The 23,992-nt window shown below is 41.4% G+C and overlaps 1 protein-coding gene across 1 annotated transcript in view; it reads left to right on the top strand.

Annotated features, from left to right (window-relative positions):
• The window catches only part of xylt1 (xylosyltransferase I), an 84,257-nt gene that overhangs the window by 18,672 nt on the left and 41,593 nt on the right, over positions 1 to 23,992 (top strand). The window lies entirely within an intron of this gene.

The raw sequence follows: 23,992 nt of genomic DNA, 5'->3' as shown, positions 1-23,992 counted from the left end.
AGATTAATCAACAACACAAATAAACCAACTAATTGAGGCAGCGGTAGACCAGCAACCCCTCTGTTCTTGGGGTAAAATTACTGGGTTTTTTTTTCAATAAAATCATGTGGCTTTCGCCAGAGCATTGATAGATACTGTATTTAGTTACCTTTCAGAAACATAGACTGTTGTCTCATGGCAAGGTAAAGTGGTAAAAATATTCTAAATCCATTTAAACAGTAAATCATTTGTATTACGTAGGCCATTATTGTAGGTGCAAGCGTACATTTTGCTGCTGCCCACATCCAAAATGGCACAATATTATGTTTATGTGCAGTAACTCCTGTTTTTTGCCCTAAACATGGGACTTAAAAACACTGGCAATGGATAAGCTCATACAACCTTCATACAACCCCACTTCCAAAAATCCAAAGGATCCCTTTAAACCAAGAGTCTGGGATGTTTTGGAGGTGTAAAATGGTGTTGAAAGGACATCAGATGTCAATGTTCCAGCACAGAGTTAATCCAAATAGAGTGTTTGTGTTTGGGTGCAACACTGGCCAGTGATTTGGTAATTGTGTGATAGATCTCAGTCTAATCTCACATTTTCCTTCACACCCAAACACATACACACAAAGTGGTCTTTACATCTACTGTGTGACTGAACCTAGTGAACCTTAGCTATCCCCACACTCCTTAGCAAAGCTACTAATCACTGCATCACACACACAGAAGGGGCTCTGTATGGCTCTTTAAGAGTTTCCTCTCAAACAGTGGGAGTTTAGCTCTAGCCTGGTTTCTGTTTGCCACACAGTGCACCACTGTAGCCAGCTAGCCATTCCCTCAGATTTTCTTTCTTTCTGGCTTCACCAATAATCAGCTAGCTTGCACCACTTGCCAAGGTTAACCACATAATGACTGCACTCATTTGGCCCAACCTTTTCTCAGTGCACGATCCTGCAGACGCAGAGAGCAGCTTTAGCCGAAACCCTCGAGCACTTGAGACTACAAGGCTAGAGCTCAGCCCTCATAACCCCGCTCTGCAGTGTGGTGAAGATAGAGCCGACTTTCTCAGCTTATCTTTCTCAGAAGGTCATGGATTAGCAATCCTTGGGCCTTGTAGTTCTGACTCATTCTCGTGGATCACAGTCAACAAACCAGTATCAAAGAACTGCTCAGAGTTGTGGTAGGAAAGTCTGATTGGTGGTGGAACAGGATCCTACTGGCATTCCTCTGGAGGACTGGAGAGCTATTTTAGACCAACGCAAGAGAGTGGGCCTGACTGAACAATAGAATAAATGAGTTTTTGGGATGTAAAAAAGTCATTTTTGTTCCGTTTCCGTACCTTATCTGTTTAAATACACTGTGTATGTATCAGCGGATGGACAAAGATGACGCATGTTTCCCCTGGCTACATTCTTTCAACATTACAGGAAAAATAAGTAGACATAACCCAGCCAGGAAATACTGAAATTGAACGTCCCCTCTGTGTGTGTCATCCATTTTAGAAAGGGACTTTCTCAGCCTTATATTCTTCCTGCAATGATCATAGAAAGAGCGTAACCATCAAGAATGTAATGTCTAACAGAACTGGTTTAGTGTGTCAAATAAATAATTATTTGACCTTTAATTTCAATGAGCTATTTTTCTGCTTTCTCTCTGCTTGATATTAGTGTTCCACCAGCTTTCTACTCAAGAAAGACAAACTCTTACAATGCTAAACAATAATAGAGGGAAGTCTTTTTAGATTAAAGTTGCAATGTCGGATACACTTGTGCTTGACGTAAGACTGAAATGGTCAACATACAGAATATCTTTTTTCCCAGATGCTACTACTCGGCTTTGTGATAATAGCGTTTCCAATATTCATGAATAGTTTGTTTATCGTTTGGTCTGTAAACTGTCAGATAGTTGTGAAGAAATACCACTGGCGTTTTCTAGTGGGGACGTTGACAGTTGTTTGTTGAGTCCAGACAGTGGTTTTAAACTCTGTCTGTTAGGGAGCATGAAGAACTCCTATTGTTATTCCTCTTGGGAAATAAAATATTTCCCTTTTTTGTCCTTTTCATTTACACACACATACACAAATGGGCCCGGAAAATAATGAACACACGGGACATATTTGGTTCGATGCTTTGCTTTGAACCTTAAATATGCTCAACCTACCTGAGTTATTTTGGCTCTTTAACATTTAAGCAATATATTCACATTGAGCAGCTAGAAGGACCAATTGTTGGGCATGTTTGCCTAAAAGAAACAATATATAGTGTGTTACAAATTTGTTGAACAGTTGGGAACTGATTGGAGACACTCCTCACTAACTTCAAGACCATCACTTATACATTCAGAGACAACAGTCGACTGTCTTTTAATCGGGAGAAAATATAATTTTCCTGAATTAAAAGGTCCAACCAACTGTACCAATAGTGCTGTACACACCACCAAAATTACAGGCAATGGTCGGCCAAAGACTTTTAACCACAACCCAACGACGCAGACCGCCGACAGTCAGCTTGATTGTGTCGGGGCGCTTACACCTTCTAACTGATCGTAAAAAAGAATTGCAACCAGAAAGGTGGCACCTCAGTTGTGCGTTACACCTCCTCAGCAAAGCACTTAAGTCATAGTAAATATCCTGCTGTTCCAATGGAAAACGTGTAAAAGATTTTGCCTTGTCAGACGCTTTGTAGAAAAGTAATTTCCTCTTGTTTCTATTGAGGCTGGGGATAAGCCAGGACTCCTGGCACACAGAGGAACAACTTACAGATTATACACTTTCGGTTATAAAAGGGGAACAGATGCACACACACACACACACACACACACACACACACACACACACACACACACACACACACACACACACACACACACACACACACACACACACACACACACACACACACACAAGCATCCATGATGTAAGCCGTAGGAGCCTTCTACGTCTCAAGAACACTTATGCAAAATCTGAACTTACGCACAAAAACTGTACACACTGACCTACATCGGGCAGAAAATACACACATCCAAAAGTAAGGTGCACAGTTCCTTCTCCAAATGTTCTTCCTACATGACACATCTTCAAGCTGCCAATTTATTTTGTACTGTGATTCAATTATGTCTTTACCTATAATGTGGCAGCATCAGGATTTGATCGGGAGAAAAACTGTACATAATTAGTCAGATAAACCGCTGAGCGAAAACTGACAAGTGCGAAAAAAAGAACAAGAAGAGAGAATGAGAGACGAAGGAGGCAAAATGACAAACATGATGAAATAAAAGTTTTTGGGAATAACGCTGCGTGGGAGGAGATTTGGAGTGACCTAATTAAAATGTTGGAATCCTGAGAGGAATAAATTAAGAAAATGTCAGTTAGGCTGAGCCGGAGGAGGGGAGATTAAGAGGCGCAAGCTCGAATACTGTCTTGTTTCAGCTCTCTTTTTATCACTGCTGTTTGGAACATTGGTTTTTAACAACAACATAGGGAGTGTTGGTCTTGCCAGGATATTAACCATTCAAGTACATAGTGAATTTGCAATGGAATACGTGAAATGAAAGGCCTGGTGTTTAAAGTTGAGAAAGTTTTGAGCTTTGCATGATTTAAAAAGAAAGATGTAATAGTCTGTAACTCGTCTGACATGACTGATGTTCTATCCGACAGACTTCTTGGGGAAACTCTGAAATTAAAATGGAAATCTGAGAATTAAGAAAGAATGAAAGAGAGACAGGAAGCTACAAAGCTTCATCAAAATAGTCCCACCTTACAGTTTAAGCAGCTTAAGGTTTCCAAATCATTACCTTATGCTAACGGTAGGAAAGCAACCAGTTTATTAGCATCATGTAGCTAGTGTCCTCGCTGACTTCCACCAGACGTCTCAGATACATTTCCCCAGTGGGGAAGCTCCATATGGGGCCAACATGTTCCTGTGGTGCTGGGCAGGATGGGACCATACGCTATATGCTGTCGGACTGCATATAGCGTGTATAAGAGCAGATGACAGCAATGGCATTGTGTCCATTGTCTACACGGAGGACGAAAAAGATGAGAGAAACTATAATAGGGAGGGAGGGAGGGAGAAGGAAGGGACAGCTGGTACCAACATTGGTGTTAGTTAAGGATGATTAAGTGACATGTTGACAAGAGGCAGATGAGAGGACTCCGTTGCACAAAAATGAAAATTAGTGAGCTTCTGATGCCAGTGTGCTTTAGTATAGTATACGATCGTTGATTCCCCTTCCCTTTGAAGTGATCCACGGCAATAACACCATGTGGCATGCATGAATTTCAGCACTGGATGAAAAAAAGGAATATCCAGTCTGGTGCAGCATCCCTAATGCTGAGCCTTCATGGTGTCCATTGAGTGCCACAGTGTGCACTTCACACTGTTTGTGCCATAAGCACTCACTTTACTTTCAGTTGCAATCAATTCAGGAAGTTGGATCTCATCAAAGTTTAAACAATGAAAACGTATGCTCTAAAAAAGGATGCTATATTGAATCTCTTGGACAGTAATCGCTTGCAAATGAACAGCGGCTTTAGTTTATATTTTTGAGCAAGCTGAAATGGAAGTGAATTGCCCCCCCAATGCCCGCACGCCACATTTTAGCCCCAACCACCACAATGTGGGATCCAGGCGTGTATTGTTTGTTAAGAAGGCATCCATTTCAGCGATGCACTCCACAACAACAACAGCTTGTTTGTTTTAATCTAACAAGAGATGGTAACAAAGGAGGATGATTTATTTATTTATTTGCTGCGTCTCTCAATTCCTTTCAAAACCTTGCATCAGCCGGGGGGAGGCTTTACATAATTTATTTCAGCATTCCTTATCCTGACCTTAAATCTCCTGTGGACTCTCAGGTGTGTGGTGCTCTGCTCTCCCGTGCAGTGCCAGGCTGCAGCAGGTCTGTCTGTGTTGGTGGTTATTGCTGATATTGTAACAATGGCTGTGGGGCTACTCTCCACTTAAGCTGTCACACCTTTAATGAACAGCAGATTTCAGTGTGAAGCAGCTCATCTGTTGATGAGTGTCGGAAAGAGAGAAAAAGAAGGGGGTGTCCAAAGGATGACACACCAAACACTGAGCTGTCATTTTAAAAGTTTGACTGTTGTTTAACATGTTCAGTTTCCATTCACCTGTTGATATGCGCTTTGTTAATTTACATAAAGGGTGATTTGTTTAGCCACAATAGTGACCTGACTCTGGGATGTTGTGTTAGCGTTGTGTTTAGTGCTTATTAGCTACCATGCTTTTACAGTAAACTAAGATGCTGAACCTGCATGTTAGCATCACCATTACATGCATGCTAATATGTTAGCATTTAGCTCAAATTTCCGACTCACTAGAATAGAATAGAATAGAATTACTTTATTGATCCCAATTTGGGAAAATTTTAAAGCTTCAGACTCCACTGCATGGTATGCCACTGCTCTACTCAATTTGTTCTTTTTTTGGTTCTGGCTGTAGCTTATTTTTAGCAAGTTTTAAGCAAGCTTAAATTTAAAATGCGGTCGACCACTTATTGGTCATAGAGTTTTGACACAAGCATGAGATTTATAGAGGCCGTCATCTTATTCTTGTCGAGGTAAAACAAAATTACATGGCAGAAAGTGTTATTCGCTGTAATCTCTCTTTCTGCTCATACTGGCTGTGAAATCTACAAAATCATCTTTCCAAAGTTCAGAGTAATCTAAAATGAAGCCTCATCTGTGTTAGCCAAACGGAGTGGGTTCTTTGTTCTGGCAGTTATGTACAGGTTAATGGGCCGTGTTGTATCCAGGCAACAAACCTACATACACAAAATATCCCTCCACCACTGCTCAACCAGGAAACACTGTCTGCAGAAATGCTAAATATTAAGTTCTTTCTAACGACAATTTAACTTCGGATGATAAGCATTTTATTTGGCTAACTCGGACAGCTTAAGTTTCAGATTCGCTTCAGTTGAAACTCAGAATGTATTGACGAGATCTTGCTGAAGGTGGAAAATGTGTCACATCGCAGGAGAGAGACCTTGATGTTGAAGTATCTGCTTCTAACTCAAGATAAAGTGTTCATGTTGTGCTGCCATCTGGAAAAAAGTCCAAAAAAGGGTAGAATATGAAGTATAGTTGTACATACTCTCACTGCAACTTGCCAGACAGGCGAATCCACGTCAAATCCGACTTCTTAATTCCATAGCAGCTGATTAAAACACGAATGCCCTTTCAGATTTGAATCAGCAACGGAATGACATAGTTTATCAGTGACTGGTGCTCAATTAATTATGTAATCTTGTGATGTCCTCCTGAATATATTCCATTTAACACAAGTTAAAGGAAATGTAGACGAATAATTCCCATTTTATTTTTTCTGATATTTAATGTCATAAAAACAGGATGCTTTTTGTCTTGCGGAACCTTTTTTTGGGTCGCTCCCTCCAGTTTTCACTCACTCTCACTAAAAAATAAGATCAGTTTTCTTAATATTAGTTTATTTTCCCTTTTTCTGTGTCCCTCTTCTTCCTTTTTCCTTCCCTTGACTTTCACGCAGTAGCTCTGTCGCCTCAGCACTTCCCCCACTGTGTGTGTCTGCTGTGCCCAGTGTGTGTGTTTGTGTGTGTGTGTTTCTTCTTCTACTGACATTTCCGTGCCAGGTGTGACAAATGGCAGGCAGTGAAGAAACATTTATTCCCTGTGGTGAGCTTAATTAGCCTATCAGCTAAGCCTTGGCACCGGCTTGTTTTAAACCCCCCCCCCCCACACACACACACACACACACACACACACACCTCACTGAAACACACTCACACACTCACACACACACACATACACACACACACACACACATTAAACACCTCACTGAAACACACTCACGCACACACACACACTCTCACACACACACTCTCACACACACACAAACACACACACACGCACACACACACACACACACACACACACACACACACACACACACACACATTCTCACACACACAAATACAAATAAACAACAGACAAATTACTTCCGTACGTGAAGCACATTTAACAGTTAAACAGTACAATTAAATGATGTCTAAATCACAGCTCCAGTCCCTATTCCTCTTCTCTGGCTTCACATCCAGGGGGACTCAACTGTAGCCAACCTCATCTTTTCTCGATTAAAAGGTTAAATCATTTACAAATTACAGCTCTCTTCCAGCAGTTAGCATATGGTGGGTGTAGAGGCCAGGCAAGGCCAGCAGGCAAGACTGAGAGAGAGGCAGTAAAAGAGATCGCATGTGTGTCTCTTCTCCGTGTGTGATTTTGTGAAGAGGGTATCACATTCAGTTTGGTTTTACATCACATATCCATCTGCATGTGGGCAAACATCTGTCCACTGTTCTGTCAGCCCATTGTCGTGCCAAATGAAACATCTGCAGCCGAGGGATGGAAGTTGGGGGGCGATGGAAGAGGAGGTGGAGGAGTCCTGGTGTCCACTAACACTGCAGCCAAGCGAGGGAGCTGTAATGCTGCTAATTACACACACACACACACACACACACACACACACACACACACACACACACACACAAGTGCATAACTGTGCTGAATGAGTGGTGTCTGCGGGCCTTTCTTCGTCTCCACTCTCCTCAATGTGGACAAATTACAGACATTATGAGCTGCAAAAGAGACTCGCTGTCTACCTCCGTCTCTTTCTCCTTCACTCAGAGCCGGGGCCCTGGCATGTCCCTGTGCACACTCGCTGCAGGGAAGGAAATGAAAGCCAAAAATCTTGCTGATGTGTCTCCCCGCTCAGCACAGGGTTTCTGGGCTTTGAAGCCAGCCAGCCAGCTGGGGGGAGCAGGATATTAAGGTGCCCTTTTAAGGGAAGAAATGGGGGAGGTAAACATTGTAATTTGACCGGATTGTGTTGCGACTTGTTTTGGGTGTGGCCCGGTCCGGCAGCCCTGCTGACAACAAATGGCTTTTGATGTTAGGGTTAAAAGGTTTGGTGGGATTTGAGAGAAATGCTGTTCTGAGGTGGGATTAGTGTTGGAAAGTCAACAATGAGAAGAGAAACACATGCCACTTGTTGTTTTCGAAGCAACTCAGCAGCTCACCTGATTAGCTGTAATTACTGGAGAAGTGGATGCTATGTTTGGAAAATGTACAGTGTGTGTTGTATTAAAAACTTTGTGGGAGGTACGTTTGTTAAGATTATGTAGTTGAAGGAACACATGCAGTGTCGGAGAGGCAACATTTCTTTATTTTTTAAGTCTTTGCTTTCCTGTCCATTATGTTAGACAGAATAACTTTTCCATTTTGAATATCATGTTCTTTCATGATCTCTACCCAAAGCGGATACTGTTGGTACACAGAGCAGGCTTGTCGTCCTGGTTAAAGTGAAGTTAACAATTATTGGGTGTCAGGGATTAGCATTTGTGAGAAACCTGTTGTCTGCTGCCATGAGATAAGAGTCATTATAGAGTGAGAGCGAAGAGGGGGAAAAAAGACCTCAGATGTAGTTAACAGCAAGCTGGATGCAGCTAGGAGGTCCCCACCCGGCCAGTCATTTACTGCTGAATTCAGGCATGTAAAAGAGGGACAGCAATGTTAATTGGACGGTCGGACCACCACTCTCGTTCAGACTGAACTATTGCATAACTATAGGATGGATTGGTGTGAAATCTAATACATGACTGTTGATCTACTGATTTTGTTAATGCTGATATTTGGGGATTTTGAAGAAGAAAATAAAACCAATCAACCAAACAACCAAAACAATAAAACCTTTTGACTTTTGGCACTGTTGTGTGCTACATCTGTGCACTGTCCAAGATTTTTAATAGTTCGGAAAAACGTGTTGTTTTTCCTGGCATCATTCATTGAAAACAAACCAATACAATGAGCAATGTTTATGGTTGGTGAATTAGCACCTGTTTAGCTAGCAATGCACTCCCTACAGTCAGCCCATTTGGGACACTTTTGTTTTAAAGAAACAATAAATAGATGGGACTACATGTTGTTATCCTCACATCAGGTTGTCCTCCAGTGGGAACATTGTTGCAATTATTTTTAATGAAACCAACAACTCTGGTCAGGTATAATTATGTGGCTGCTTACTGGGTAAAACAAGTATTGGATGGATTGAAACTTGGTGATCCATTGACTTTTTAGTCTGCAGCATCATGAGGGCAAACTTTAAGTTAGTCAAATGTTTTGGTTTTTGACCAAAAAGCTGTAGAAATTCCTGTTAGCCTCAGCTTTAGTTTGGGTTCAGTGCTACTGTACACTGCAAAATATAAATATGCCAAACAATGAATGTGGTAAACATTACACATCAGCCATTTTACATACTTCCTTTCTCTCTGTGTCTATAATGTCTATGTTCTTGCAGGTTTACATGATCCTTTATCTGCTTTATTGGAATTAAACTTGAAGAAAGGCAGTACATTTACATCAATCAACAAAATCCATATTGCCCTGTGTTCTCTTTCAGACTACAGATAGAGTAATGCAATAGTTTGCAAACCAGCCAGACATTAACAATCATCTACAAATACTGTAAGCCCAAGAAGTCTATTTTTTTAAAAAGACAAGGACAAAAAAAAAACTGAAGTAACCAGTGCCAAAACTTATACTGGGGTCAAGCATAGAAATCTCTGGCAGTGTCGTTCCAAACAGGATTAGTATGAATCGATAGCTCCTTTGATAAGCACAGTTACTGTACCTATTGCAATACAACTACTCATTCTGTCACACATGGGGCAAAGCCTGCGAGCTAGTTCAGGCAGTCAACTCGAGCACCAATGATACATTCGCACATAACGCCCCTCATCACTCTTGCAACCAATCAAATCTGGCGCTCTATTTAAGCTGTTGGATCCGCCTACCTCTGCCTCCCTAATGCTGCTGCCGCTACTGCTGTTTCCAAACTGCTAATGCACTCACCCGCTGCTGCTGCTGCTGCTGCTGCTGCTGCTGCTGCTGCTGCTGCTGCCTGCTCCTCCCCAGCTTCCATCTCTAGGCTCTGGGGATAGTTATCTAATCATCACTCAATGTTCAATGTTAATATGTGGAGTGATGAGGCCCGGGCCTAGACGCCAAACTCAAACTATACTTTACTATGCCTTTTAATAAACATATTAATGAAACTCGTGAGTTGTCTAACTGAAATATTCTAAAGATTGGCTTTGTTGCAAAATTACCATTTAATATTTACACCCTCATCATTAGACATATTCTTCTTTGGAAGAATTTGTCTTTAATACAGCCTGAATTCTCCGTTCTGCCTGAGGATGCACTGTGTTGGACATGGGGGGTCTTCAACCATTTAGAAGTTTTAATGATCTGGGTGTAGGACCAAAATATCCTATCAGCTGTCCTCTCTTTATTGTGAGCTTAGGTGCTTAACTCCTCACCTTCACTCTCTCCTCCCTTCGATTTCCCTTCTTCCCCATGATCTTTATCTTCCTGTCATTCCATCACGCAGATAACTGTAGAGTTTTGTGACTTAAAAAACAATCTTCTAGACCATGGCCTGTTATAGGAGTTTACCTTTGTAGTCTGGTGTGTTGCACATCAGAACTTCACTGGAATATCACAGCTGTTTTGGAGAAAAGCCATCAGTTGCTTAAAGTGATGTTTAAATGCAAATTTGACCACATGATGTGACGTACAAATGAAGTGATTATAATCATTTGGAAAAGTATATACACGAGAAATGTGTAACTGCTCAGTATGCAAAACGCATTAAACAAAATGTAAATGCAACAACTGGACCATTTACGCTTTTGAAAAAGTCATTTTTTGGTGTCTTTCTGCTTCAGTAAACCTTTGTTCTGTGCCCTGACAGATTTTCACCCCTAGTTTGGATACCCAACCAACCAATATCTCCACGGGCTGATTCTGATTCCTGAAACACAGCTGGAAGAGTTTTTGTCTGACAGACAAGAAATGATCATAAGACTGTGACCAAATTCAAAATATACCCTCTGGAATTAATTGAAGCCCTATGGGGTCCTTAGTTACGCTGTACTGCATCATGCATACATGGCATAGGACTTGCGCTGGTGGTGCCTTTTTTTATCTGATGGCTAAGCACTATACCTTTCCATTTAGTTGAATGCCTAAGTAATTCTTTGTGTGTTCTTAGCTGTGTGGCTATGGGTACATTCAGCATTCGCCTAGCTGCTAACCCTAAGCTAGCTGGTAGATAGTCTGTAAACGCATCCACAAATCTAAGGGCTGCTACATGATTCACAGTTTCTTGTTTTGTGTTTCTATGTCTTTCTATTTTTGTGTTTAATGCAAGACATGCAACACTGGAGTTATTTAAATGTTTGCTGAGCTCAGTAAGTCATAATGTAATGCATTACTTTTGATAAGTAAATAATAAAGTCATATATTTATCTATTTCTCCATACCATTACACCATTATTTTGTAGCTATTTCAACCACTTTGGTTTGGCAATTGGTTAATCAGTCAGGTGTTCATACGATTGAACATATGCAGGGTTTGAAATGTTCTCTCAAGCTGTTTTTTTTTAATACACCTCTAACAATGACTTAAAGGAGTCACAAGTCTTGGGGTTGGAGCATATAGAGATGTATAAATTCAGGTAGTAACTTAAAACAATAAATTGGTGTCCTTAATAACAATTATAGAAGCAAAATATCTCACTCACTGAGGTCTGAATGTATAGGTAGCTAAACTTTCTCTATGATTCAGTCATCCAGAAAATGAACTAACATATTTGTGTTCTGTTTTGCCCAGGCTATCAGTATCTCATCTTATCTCGGCTCAATGTTTATGTGCCCAAACTCTAATTGGGGTAAACTCAAAATCGTGCTTATCTGTATCTCTTGATGTAACCTGCAGCTCTCTGTGCAATTGGGCTCATAGGAGAAGCTCATGTCTACACACTCACACACACACACGCATAAATCATGAAGGGATAAACACTGTGCTTCTTCACCTTCTTTTCATCTTGTTTTTCGACCCGCTATCAGTCTATCAGCGCACTCAAATTAATTTCCTCTGCAGGTGTAAACAGAGGAGATAGGGTCATAACCCCGGTGCACAGAGCGTGTGTTCTTTGTATTGTTAGAGTGACACAGGTCACCGACAATTTATATCATTTGCAAAACTGTGTTCCCAGAAAAAATACCTCTTGTTATTGCCGGGGCCTGATGTGTTTGGGTGTTACTTTGCCAGAGCTGAATTCTTCGTGACTCGTAATACAGATGAGACAGAGAGAAAGCTGGTGTGTGACATGGCGTAAGCCTCATCTGAACCCATGTTGAGGTGTTTGTTGTGGACACTAAACCAATCAGGAAACCAGAACATTACTGATATATAGTTCCTTTCATTCCCTGGACTGTTTTTAAGTTGGAGAAGGAGGTAATGCCTCGCTCCTTTTTGTTGGTCAGAATATCTCAGAATGCTTAACGGATCATCCTTGGCGGTGTCCAGTTTGATTTATCTCAGTTGCCATTGAATTTTAGATATTCAAACGGTCCAGGATGCTTTGCGAAGTCAGGCCCAAGCAAAAATAAATTGATGACAAGATTTTGTGCAGATTTATAGCCAGTTGCTGATCAAAAACCTTTGACAGCAGCTATGAGAGGCTTTGCTTTGAGATGCATGCTATAATCAGTTATTACCCAGTAATAATTACCATTTCTATGTTACCCTTCTTAGTTTTGTGTGTAAGCATGCATGCAAGCTAACAATGCACTTTCATCAGGCTGATAAAAGGGCTAAGTAAACACATTGCTCTTGTCAGTTCTAGTAAAAGATATTTTCAAAAATTAAGTGTGCTGTTTTCCTTCAACAAACATTGTTGTTTTTTTCTGCTAGCTCGCTGTTGTGTTAATCCGTTTAGTATGAACATGCTAACATTTGCTACGTGCATTTTTAAAAATCAACTCCTAGAAGAAAAGTGATCACCACAATTATAACAATTTACCCTGTTGTAAGCAACAATGTCCGCACCAACATACATGACAACCCAGGCCATAGTTATCTAGACATTGTACTTAAAATGACATATGTCAAAATAAAGCATGGCTCTGAAAGCTAAAAGTCAGAGGATCACCTAAATCTTGTGGATTCATTCTGTGGGGACCATAGAAGAATAAAATAACATGCCAATTAGTGCTGGGCGGTATACCGTATCATACCGGATACCGTGAACTTTATACCTTTAATGATATTCATTTTTCATATGCCGCAATAATGTTGAAAACTGGTGAAGGACGCTTGAGCGGTCTTTCACTGCCGCACCGCTGAAATGCATGCTGGGGTAAAGTGCCAAGCGTAGCAGCAGTAGCCTAACATATGAAGCTGAATGTAAAGATGGACAGATAATGAGACTGGAGATGGAGATTCATATGACACACAATAGGAACTTGTGCCGAGGAGAGGAGCTTCGTTTGGAGGTTTTTGGATTTTAAAAATCTGGCGTGGAGAAAACAAACAGTTATTGCAAATGTTGTCAAACTAAAATTGTTGCCCGAGGAGTTAACACAAGTAATTTACTCCATCACTTCAACAGAAAACACTTATTGGAGTACGAAGAATGTATGAAAATACGATCTGCTTCAACAAGCAACGCTGTTGAAATGTCTTAAGTAAAGTCGAGTCAGGCGTCGCTTGAAGATGCATTTGTTTGAGCGACTGCCTATGATTTCATCATATCATTGTAAAATAAATAAATACCACGATATACCGTGATACCGTTATAATTTGGAAAAATACCTTGATTTTAGTTTTTTGTCCTACCACCAAGCCCTAATGTCAATACTTTAACTGTTGGTTGAGACATTACAGTCTGGACCAAACTGACAGACCATTGTTGCCTTACACAAATCCACACCAATTGCATTGCTAAGTCTATTATGTTCATATTTTTTATGCAATTAAAATCATAAAAGCTTTTCAACTCTGATGTCAGGCCATAATTTGTTTTGTCATCCTTTACCTTAATACCTAAACTATGAAATTACTTGACAAGGCGAGAAATAGTTATGTTAAATAGTTTTGTTTTCAGTGAGTCAGAAATCAGGGAACATTATTTTCTCTCTTTCAGTTTCTGCATTACACAATTATGGAGCATTGTCGTGCCGGCAGACTTTGTGGTTGCATTGTGGAAGTGAAACCAAAGCTCTCGCCGCTGTGATATATTTGCACATCATTAGCATGCTGTACTCAAACACGGTCTCATGACAGAAACACACACACACACACACACACACACACACACACACACACACACACACACACACACACACACACACACACACACACACACACACACACACACACACACACACACACACACACACACACACACACCTCCCAGACTTATATCCACTTTATCCTATACATTGAATGACACAGCTAAATCCACAGCTTGTCATTTTTTCTGTCTTGCCATGACTCACTCTGACCTCTGCAGTCGCTGTCGCTCGGTGTCAACGCTATGTCCCACAGACGCTTGGAATCCCAGCTATGTTCCTCGACATACACACTCTAGACCTGACATCAGACATTCACATGTCGTTCCCACCAGCCTATTCATGCAGAAGAAAGGAAGGAGGACGGGGGCCTTTCCAGTCAGGGGTCTCTTACTCCAACTCTCTTCTTCTCTTATCCACACTTCTACTCTTACTCCGTCTCTTCCACTTGTCTCACTCTTGAAATCCGTATTTTCCTTTTTTTTCTTTGATATTCTTGACCCATGTTCTCTATAAAATCTTTAAGGGCTCTTTGTCTGTAGCACACACACCTCCTTTTTACCCCTATAGATCAGCTGTAGGATCCTACTATGCTGAAGGACCACGTAGCGTCAATGCACAGAAGGGACCCTCTGTTGCATTGCCATTCAGCATGGGGCCCATGATGTCACTTAGGAAATCACCTTCATCTCTCAAACACACACAAAATGCACAGTGCGCAGCCCCTCCCGCGCTCCCTTTTCTTCTCATCGCCGTGGTGAATGGAATTGCATGGCTGTGCGGTTCAATCACTGTCAAGTGCAAAGAAAAGGGGTCTCTTGTGCAAAATTTCATGATTCACAATTCATTAAATAGGGGTGTCATTTCATGGCTGAACAGGGAGGTGTGCGGAGAGGATAGGGAGGGGTTGAGGCTTTTTCATGCCCTTGTGAGATATGGCCCCGAAATCGCCTGATGGGCCCCATTCAATGCTGGAGATGTAAAGTTCTGGGGTCTATTCACAGAGGGAAATAAGAGGGCGGTATACGAGAGCGAGGCGGGGGTAAAGAGGGGACACAGTAGGAGGATTGCCAGTATCTCCTCACGGCTTGTTAAAGGGCTTTCATGCCCTTGAGAGATATAGAGCTAATATACTGTATGTAAGCAGTGTGATTTAGATGCCTGTTGTCATGTGGAAACTCCCAGGGTTTGCCCAGCGGGGAGGCAGAGGTGGGCAGAACACAGGAAATAGTTGGAGAATAAAAGAAATATGTTTTAAAGGATAGAGTGGGCACACATTATTATTTCACTGTACTTCACAAATGGCTTTTGACTAAAGGAGTTATGAAGTTGTTGTGTGTCCGTAATGTAATTTGTTTCGGGGATTTTGATTGAGTTGTTGTCAATCAAACAGTGTATCTATGTGTTTCAGCCCAGGGAAACCTTAATACATGATCTGATATGCTATGGTGTATTTGTTTTTTGACAATTTCAGCACTCTTTCCTGAGTAGCAGACCTCAAAACATAACCTGTGAGGTTGTGGAATCTAACCTTTTATATAAATTCTGAACTGTGTCTGTCCGAGCTGCACAATAATCAGATGACCTGTATTCACCTACAGTATAGAGAAGTTTCCCCCAAAGCTTCCAGGACTTTTTATATAAAAAAATGTAAAATGTTTCTCGGGTCCATTGTTTGTGTTTTCACTGGGGACCCACAAAGATTAGGCAAATTGGTCTCCTGATGGTAGCAAAAGGGTTGAAAGTTCTGGAAGAGAAGTTGGAATATAACTGTCATGTTAGCCGCAATAGCTGCTAGCCAGTTGGGACGTAACTCTCTGTAATATTTTGGGAAACACCCAGGAGGTAGTTTGGAAATGTTCCACTGTTGTAGCTCAGGGGAATGTTTTAACTGCATTTAGCAAAGCTAAAAGGAGTTTCTAAACAGCTGTTTATTTTTCACACAGATGCTATAGCGGCTATGCGGTGCTTAGGTCTTGTAGCATTATGTCATGTTTGGCTGGTGACTAATGCTAGCCTTTGCTGATTCAAGCAGCATTGCTAGCTCACTATTTCAACCGTGAACAGGACTACAAAACCACTTGTATTTTAGATATGATGAACGTTTATTAATGCCTCCTGAAATCAAAGGATATTCAAATAAAATGGTGCCTTTTAATTTAAATGTACCCATGTATTGCATGGTTGCATAAAAATGCAACTTGCACTAGACCTGTGCGTGCGTGCGTGCGTGCGTGCGTGCGTGCGTGCGTGCGTGCGTGTGTGCACAGTAAGTGAGTCTTGAAATGCATGTATGTGTCCTTGTGTCTCTAGTAATCCATCTGCGTAAGCTGGTGGGATGTTGAGTAAATATTTTTAAGTAGAGGAAGGCCAACCAAGCCCTGTGATTCTCAGGCTGCCCGGCTTCACTTTTGCCACATGCTTTGGGGATTTCAGCTCTAACATTGTTCTCAGTGTGAGTTTCCTTGTTGTTGGTACACACTCAGAATAAATCTCTGGGGTTATTTGAGTTTCCCTCTCAACTCTCTTTCGTCTTAATCCAATTTAGAGTTGGGAGTTCCAGTGGATATCAACACATTTACAGTATATGCAGATTCTCCACTGTAGCATTCACTTCAGCTCATTTCCACAGAAGTGAGCATATTCTAGATGAAATGATGGTGCATTAAGTGACTAATTCCGATTTCAGACATTTATCTGATGCTCTCATGCAGAGTGGCTTATTTTCACCATAATGGATGGATTAGCTTGAATATGCTCACATTCCTAGATTCCAGATTCTCAAAAAAAGAGCAGGGAATTTCATTGTGTGAGTGTTTAATACTAATATTGGATCTTAAAGTTTTACTAGTCAGGGAAAAAATAAAGATTTTTTGCAATGTTACTCGCATATTGTCAAAATGTGTGAACAAGGCATGTCCACTATCCAGGCTCTAAGCAAGGCTTTGCTATTAACCATTAGCCCAACATCACAGGTCAGAATTGAAATTGGGCATTATCCTCTGAACATGTAATGGACAATAAGGATGTGTGACTTATCTATCTAGTTCTTATTTTAGGGTGGTTGTGGTAGATTATCCATTAGTTTTGCGTTGTGATCATTCACCATTTGATGTTATTGGACTTTTATCCCTAAAAAAAGATGTACTCTGATTAAAAGGTATGTGTTATATCCTATAGCTTTCTTTGGATGTTTTTTGTCTGTTTTCCAATAAATGTCTGGTCATACGAGTCATATATAAACTTGATTAATCCGTTGCAGTGCAGAACCTATTACAGGTCTCCTATGATACAAAATGCACTTTTTGCTGTCTTTTATACATAAATATGTGTCCCCGGTGTGTAAGGAGACTCACAAAGTGTCAGAAAATACAACCCTCTCTCTTTTCCTCCTTACCGACATCTCTAAAAACAGAGGTACAAACGATCCGATCCAGATTTGCTTCGGTTATGACGTCATATCAGAAATATGGGATGGCTTTACATTGAACTCCTAGCAACGTCCCGCCCACGTGACACGTCCCAACCTATCGTCTTAGCACCTCTGTGTGTCTGTGTGTTCAGCAGGATGTCTGCAGGAGGGACTTAGAGTTGTTGTATATATAATACATATAATGTCTCTGTTCTAGCGGTAAACTCGAGAAGTGTTTCAGAAATAATGCTGGATGTGGTTTTGAACATAATATGGGGTTTAATCACGGCAGCGTTTAGCTGAGTTTCTCTGTTAGAAACTTCTCTCTTCAGACAGAGCGATCATGACGCTCCAAAGGGGCGTGGCCAGCTTCAGCTCAACTTAAATTTAAAGCTACGGTCACAGAATCAGCACTTCAGGAACAGGGCTGAAATAGAGGGGTATGAGGCATGCTACAATGGGTGATCTGTTTGGTATTTTGCGCAAAACACTTCACAGACATGTTTTGTATAGATATTGCCCCTCAAAATATATTGTTAAAATATAGCTTAATAGGAGACCTTTAAGGCAACAAAACCACTTGGTTAGGTTAAGGTAAACATTGTGGATTTGGCTTTACTTTAAGAGTCAACTTTTACTTTAACACCAAAACAATCAGCTTACTGACTCACGATTATGCGGGTTGTATAAGAATTATAGTGCATTACGCAAAGGTACAAGTATGAACAACACTGCATGAGAATAGTCTAAACAAAGCTAAAAAAAAAAAGGGAGATGTCAATCAAGTACAGTCACATACTTATCTTTAGTATCCCAGGATATTTTGGACCGCACAGTTATGGGCTTCATTTATCAAAAGGCCATTGGAGAACATAAACCCTTAAAGTGGGTTTAAATGGAGGAACTGAGGGAAAACACTGAGATCATGAAAGTATTGCAATTGCATGCAAAAATATTGTGAGGGAAGTATTTTTAATTCCACTGTGGTCACTTGGACTCCACAGAGATTCCCCTCACAGTTAGTACATTTCTTCATAAAGTCTGGAGTTTTTCATGCAGCACTTGATAAAGAAAAAGTAGCTCCATCTATCTTTGATGTGTCAGTGGTTAGGTGGGCAGAGGTCGTTTTTTTTTGTATTGTGGCCCAGCGGAAATTCATGGACGCAAAAGCAGCCATCGGAAAACCACAATACAAGAATAGCCAAGAGAAGTGGGAATTCAACAGACACTGGTGGAATCACCTCTGCTCTCTTATGAGTCTCAAACCCAGTGTCATTGTCTCTTTGATCTTTGTTTAATGGCTTCATTAGTTAGCTGATTGCAATCATTTGTTTTTTTTTTATGTTTACCCCCTTTTCAGATAATGTCACTTTCTCCAAATTTCATTCCCAAATCCTGTAAGCGGTTTTCAGAGGTTCCCGCTCTTCTCTAGGTATTTGTAGCTCATTGACACACACACACAAAGACACAATCCCTTTTTACCACTTTCGCTCTGGGGCTTGTCGCGGGGCACACAACAAGAGGCTTCTGTGCATACCAAACCCAGACTGTTCATTCAGAGCTGCCGCTAATCGTGCATTTGCGCACACACTTACATTACATGTGACCGGCATTCCTGCAGGTTTAGCCAACGGGGGAGAGAGGGGGATTGAAGAGATTGAGCAAAGAGAGAAAAAGGATAGAGGGAGGTAGCGGCATCACTGGGAATATTCACGAACAGAAGATATAATACGATAAAAAGCCTAGAGAGTGAACCCAAGCACAACATCTTTTAGGAAACCCAGATATATCTCCTTGGCTCATCTTTGTATTTCTTTACCTGCTTTCCAACTTGATTTTTCTTATCTTCAGGTACTGTTTAGGCACTTTGAAACTCTCTGGAGTCCATTTGTCATTGAACTGAGCTGGATATCAGTGTTGCCATTCTTTTTTCTGGGTAAGGGCTGGACCTAACCATTATTCTAATAATTGTTTAATCATCCAGTTATTTTTTAGTTTAATGGATAAACGTTTGGTCCAGAAAATGTTCCATCCGAAGTTTTCTCAAAGTCCAGGTTGATGTCTTTTATATGTTTTGTTCTGTCAATTTTAATCCCAAAGATATTCCCAGTTTAACATGATTTTAAACTGAGAAAAGCAGTAGCTACATTTTTCATATTTGAGAGGATTAAAATCTCTGAAAGTTTGATTTTTCTGTCAATTGACGAAATGGATTAGTAAATGTACCGTTATTTTTGGCATTGTATTGTATTTGATACCCAAACTGTAAGACAGCAGCAACGCAGGGGACAGATCCACTGACAAACTTATTTCACAGATGCTCTGGCCCCCAAACTCTACCTCTGCTAAGTTCGACTGCTTAGAAGTCACTGAGCATTTAGGTCGTCCCCGCTCTTCCCCGGCTCATTTCTCCGTGAGGTGTCCTGAGGTGCTCGAGCAGCTGGGAACTAAGTCTGTCAGTGGATCTGTCTCCCGCGTCATGCCAGACGCAGCATCTTGCTCCGAGTATCGCAGGGATTCAGTCCAGGTCATTAATTTGAGCTCGTTAGCCACATGGCGGCAGGTCGCACACTGCAGCCACCCACTCACATACAGGAAGTACTGTATATCTGCATTAACTTAAACATATGTTTATGTGCATGGCTGTTGTCTGCATAGCTGTCTCTACACCAGCTTGACTGAGGACGCACTGCTGGCACACACGGTCGCTTATCTCAGCTCATCCCCTGTACGAATGATGTTTTTTATGGGAAGCGGGCTGCAAGGGTGGGGGTGAAACTGATATGTTCTGCTACCTTGCTTTCCCTCACATCTACCATGGAACTGGAACGGTAAATGATGGCATTAAGGGAGAAGGGGTGGGGGCGGGGCAGATGTACTGCTTTTATCATAGAGCAAGGGATGATTCCTGGGCCTGGGGAGGAGGAAAGAGGGATGTGGGGGGAGAGCTGGACAGGTGCTGCGAGAGAGATATGTGATTTTTTTCTGCTACACAGGAGATTGGGGGGAATGGAGAGAAAGGGAAAGAGAGAGAAAAGGGACAGGTGAAATATTTCCCCCTGTGGCAGAGGAAATGGGGGGAAAAGTGAAAAGGGCCAGCTCTGTATCGAGAAATGGACTAAACCATTCCCGGAGGGGGGGCTGCCAGTCCCAGCCCCACAGCCCTCTCTCTAAATGCACCTACTTTTGATGGATGATATTAACATTTACCCCCTCTGCTTTTTCCTCAGTGCTCAGAGCAGCTAAGGCTGGGCTGTATATGTGTGTATGTGTTTGTGTGTACAACCAGCACACAACATGCCAAGCAATCCTGGCATGGCCCCCCTGACAGAGTACAAAAACGTATCCCCTGAATCAATCGATAGCTACCCTTAGCTCCCAGCTCCATCTGCAGTTTCTATCCTCAATGGCCACCACTACTATTAATTCTGTGTCCCGCCAGATTCTGCTTAGAGCCTGGTGCCTGAGATTAAAGAGCAGCACACACACTTACTGGAGTCACTGAAGTTACTTTGCTCACAGGAGGGAGGGAGAAGCACAGTGTGAAGATTGTTTATCCGGAATCTCCTCAGTGCCAGTTTTACAAATACTACTCATTTCCACTCCAGGGCCACATGGGGGCTAACCTCGACTCTTATCCGTGTCAATTAATTTGCAACAAATCAGCTTCTTTGTGTTGCTTTTCCTTTTTTTCCTCCCCAAAAGAAAACAATTACAGCCAGCTGGGATTCATTCAAAAAGCAGTTTGAGACAAAATGTTCAAATATTCACTAAAATGTAAATTAGATGATTAATCCGTCAGTTTGAATTCCAGAGTCATTTTAGTAGTCTGTTAATTGTTAATGACTCAATTGTCAAGCAAAATTATAACATTTCCAACTTCCAGCTTTTCAGTTTTAACACATTTCTGCCTTTGTTTGTCTTCTACTTGATTGGGAATTAATTAAATATCCTTGTGTTCTAGAGGGTTGATTTGGCACAATCAGGCAACTGATTGTTACTGATTGGGATTCTTTATTTGGCTCCAAAGGTTTTTATATTTCTCCAAACTTTGCAATGTGCTGCTCTGACTAATAGCTGCAAGAGAACATATGATTTGATCGATCCATTATTTCACCTGCTGAAATTAATCAGAAGTGTCAGCCATTATCAGCTACATTCCTGGATTGATTCAATCGCCTCACTTATTCAATACATGTGCCATTGGTATAGGTTGAGGTGCCCCTACTTGGATTGACTAAAGGAATAGTACTCACTTTTGGGGAATATGCCAACTCACTTCCTTGCAGATTGGATGAAAAGAGTATTACTAGGGCTAAATGCGTTTGATCAAACACTTAACTGTGATTATTACTGTTGTTCATAAATGATTCTCATTTACATAATTTAAAATGGAACAGAAGTCTGTAGAACAGATTCATACGACAAGACCTCACTGCAAAAGAATAATGCAGTAGAGTGTGTTAATTCAGTCAGCTTCAGTTGTTGTTACTTTTGGACGGTTTCCACTTGTTTCCAGTCTTTATGGTTGGCTTAGCTATCCATGTGCTTGCTACACCTTCATGGTTACTGACATACATGAGTGATATATGCTCTAGTAAAAACATATTTCCTTATAATAGGACACTCTGTTACTTAGAGCAAGATTGGGTGCCCTTAAAGGTCATGTATTATACTGTATTTAAAGAATATATTATAGGTCTCAGATATATTCTCAAAATACCAAACAGATCATGAAATATAGCATGCCATGAACTCCTCTGTTTCAGCCATTTCCCAAAAGTGCTAATTCTGAGTTTGTAGCTTTAAATGCAAATGAGCTGCTGCTGGCCATGCCCGTTTACGAACATCTTTCTGGCTCTCGTTTTACAAACTCAGCGGTGCAACGGTTCATTTATGATCCTGAATCCGAGCCTGAAGTTAAACTTTGCGCATGCAGCTGGACGTTTCCATCTCGTCTTCTGAGACATCCTGCTGGAATCGGTGGCCAAAAATACAGCCACACAGAGGTGCCGCGGGAGGGGGTTCAGATAAGTGGGTGGGCGGGGGCTTACCATGCTTACTTTGTTGCTAATGCCGTACACAACAAATGACGTCAAAGATGAATTTTACCTCACGCATACTTGGATCAGGAGTGAAAGAGAGAAAATCATTTTTATGGTTTCATATTATATTATATATAATGGTATGAATTCAATGATAATAGAGTAACGCTAGCTTCATTTGCTAACATTTGGTATCGATGTGCTGTAAACAAAGATGTGCTGAGGGACATTTTAGGTGTTCTTGTTACTTTTCTTTTTCTTTTACATTTTCTCACTTGGGCATTTTTCCAATTTAAGTGTGTCCCTCAACTTCTCATGTCTCTCAGTGGGACTCAAAGTGCGAGTATCCGTTTCTCTAGGGCAAACACATGGTGCCTCTACTTTACTCGCTGTTACCCCTCCTCCATTAAAACCCACACAATACACACACACACATACACAGACACACACACACATACACACACACACGTGAACACTTATATATATATATAAAAAAAGCCTCAACAAGCCTTCCCTGTACACAAATAATCGTTAATGTACACAAAGTCATTTTACCTCTGCAAACATCCAGTGACTTGTAGTGCATGGATTAGCCCCCTAAAGCATTCCCTTTGAAACTCGGCAAGTAGGGATTTCTTTTTAGGTGATCACTGGCCTAAGCAGCTGTTACACGCAGGATTAGCAGGTTCTGCCATTCAGACAACATGCTCTTTCAAAACTGGCAGCGTGAGGAAAGCAGAGAAAGACAAGGAAGGGTGGGGGAGAGGTTTTGACAGGTACGAGATGAGACGAAAGTGAAGACAGAATAGGAGGTGCGAAAGACGTGAAAATAGTGGAAGAGATGATGAGGGAAGGGAGTGAGATGTGGAGCAGGAGGGATGCGATGCGAAGGGAGCGGAGCTGAATCGGGGTGTGAAGAGAAGTGTGAAGGGAAGGAGAGGGGGAAAAAGGCAAAGAGTGGAGAGAAGTCAGAGATGCATGGAGAGTAAAGTGGAGAGGAGGAGAGGAGAGGCGCACGCTCAAAGGTGTCCGGTGTGGCAGATTCAGACCTCTGCCAAGGCAGCAGCTTAAAAGGAGCTGACAATGACGGTATTGTTTTGTGTCCTCCTCTGTTTTTAGCTCTTGTGTTCACTTTGTGTTCATAAAATCATCCCCCTCCTGCCTCTCTGAGTGTGCAAGTGTGTCATCCAGCCACCTTTGTAATAGTGCTGGTACAAGGTGTTTGCAGAGAGGGAAGGTTGATGGGCTGATAACAGGCCTGGCTTTAGGGGTGGAAAGAGATTTCCATGCCAAGTGAGCGCCTGCCTCACAATAGCATCTCACTTGCTCCCCATGGGTCTCTCCCCTCTCCTGCTA

The sequence above is a fragment of the Eleginops maclovinus genome, chromosome 5 (assembly GCF_036324505.1).
Source record: "Eleginops maclovinus isolate JMC-PN-2008 ecotype Puerto Natales chromosome 5, JC_Emac_rtc_rv5, whole genome shotgun sequence".
Taxonomy (NCBI): Eukaryota; Metazoa; Chordata; class Actinopteri; order Perciformes; family Eleginopidae; genus Eleginops; species Eleginops maclovinus.
This window is presented reverse-complemented; position numbering and strand designations above follow the sequence as displayed.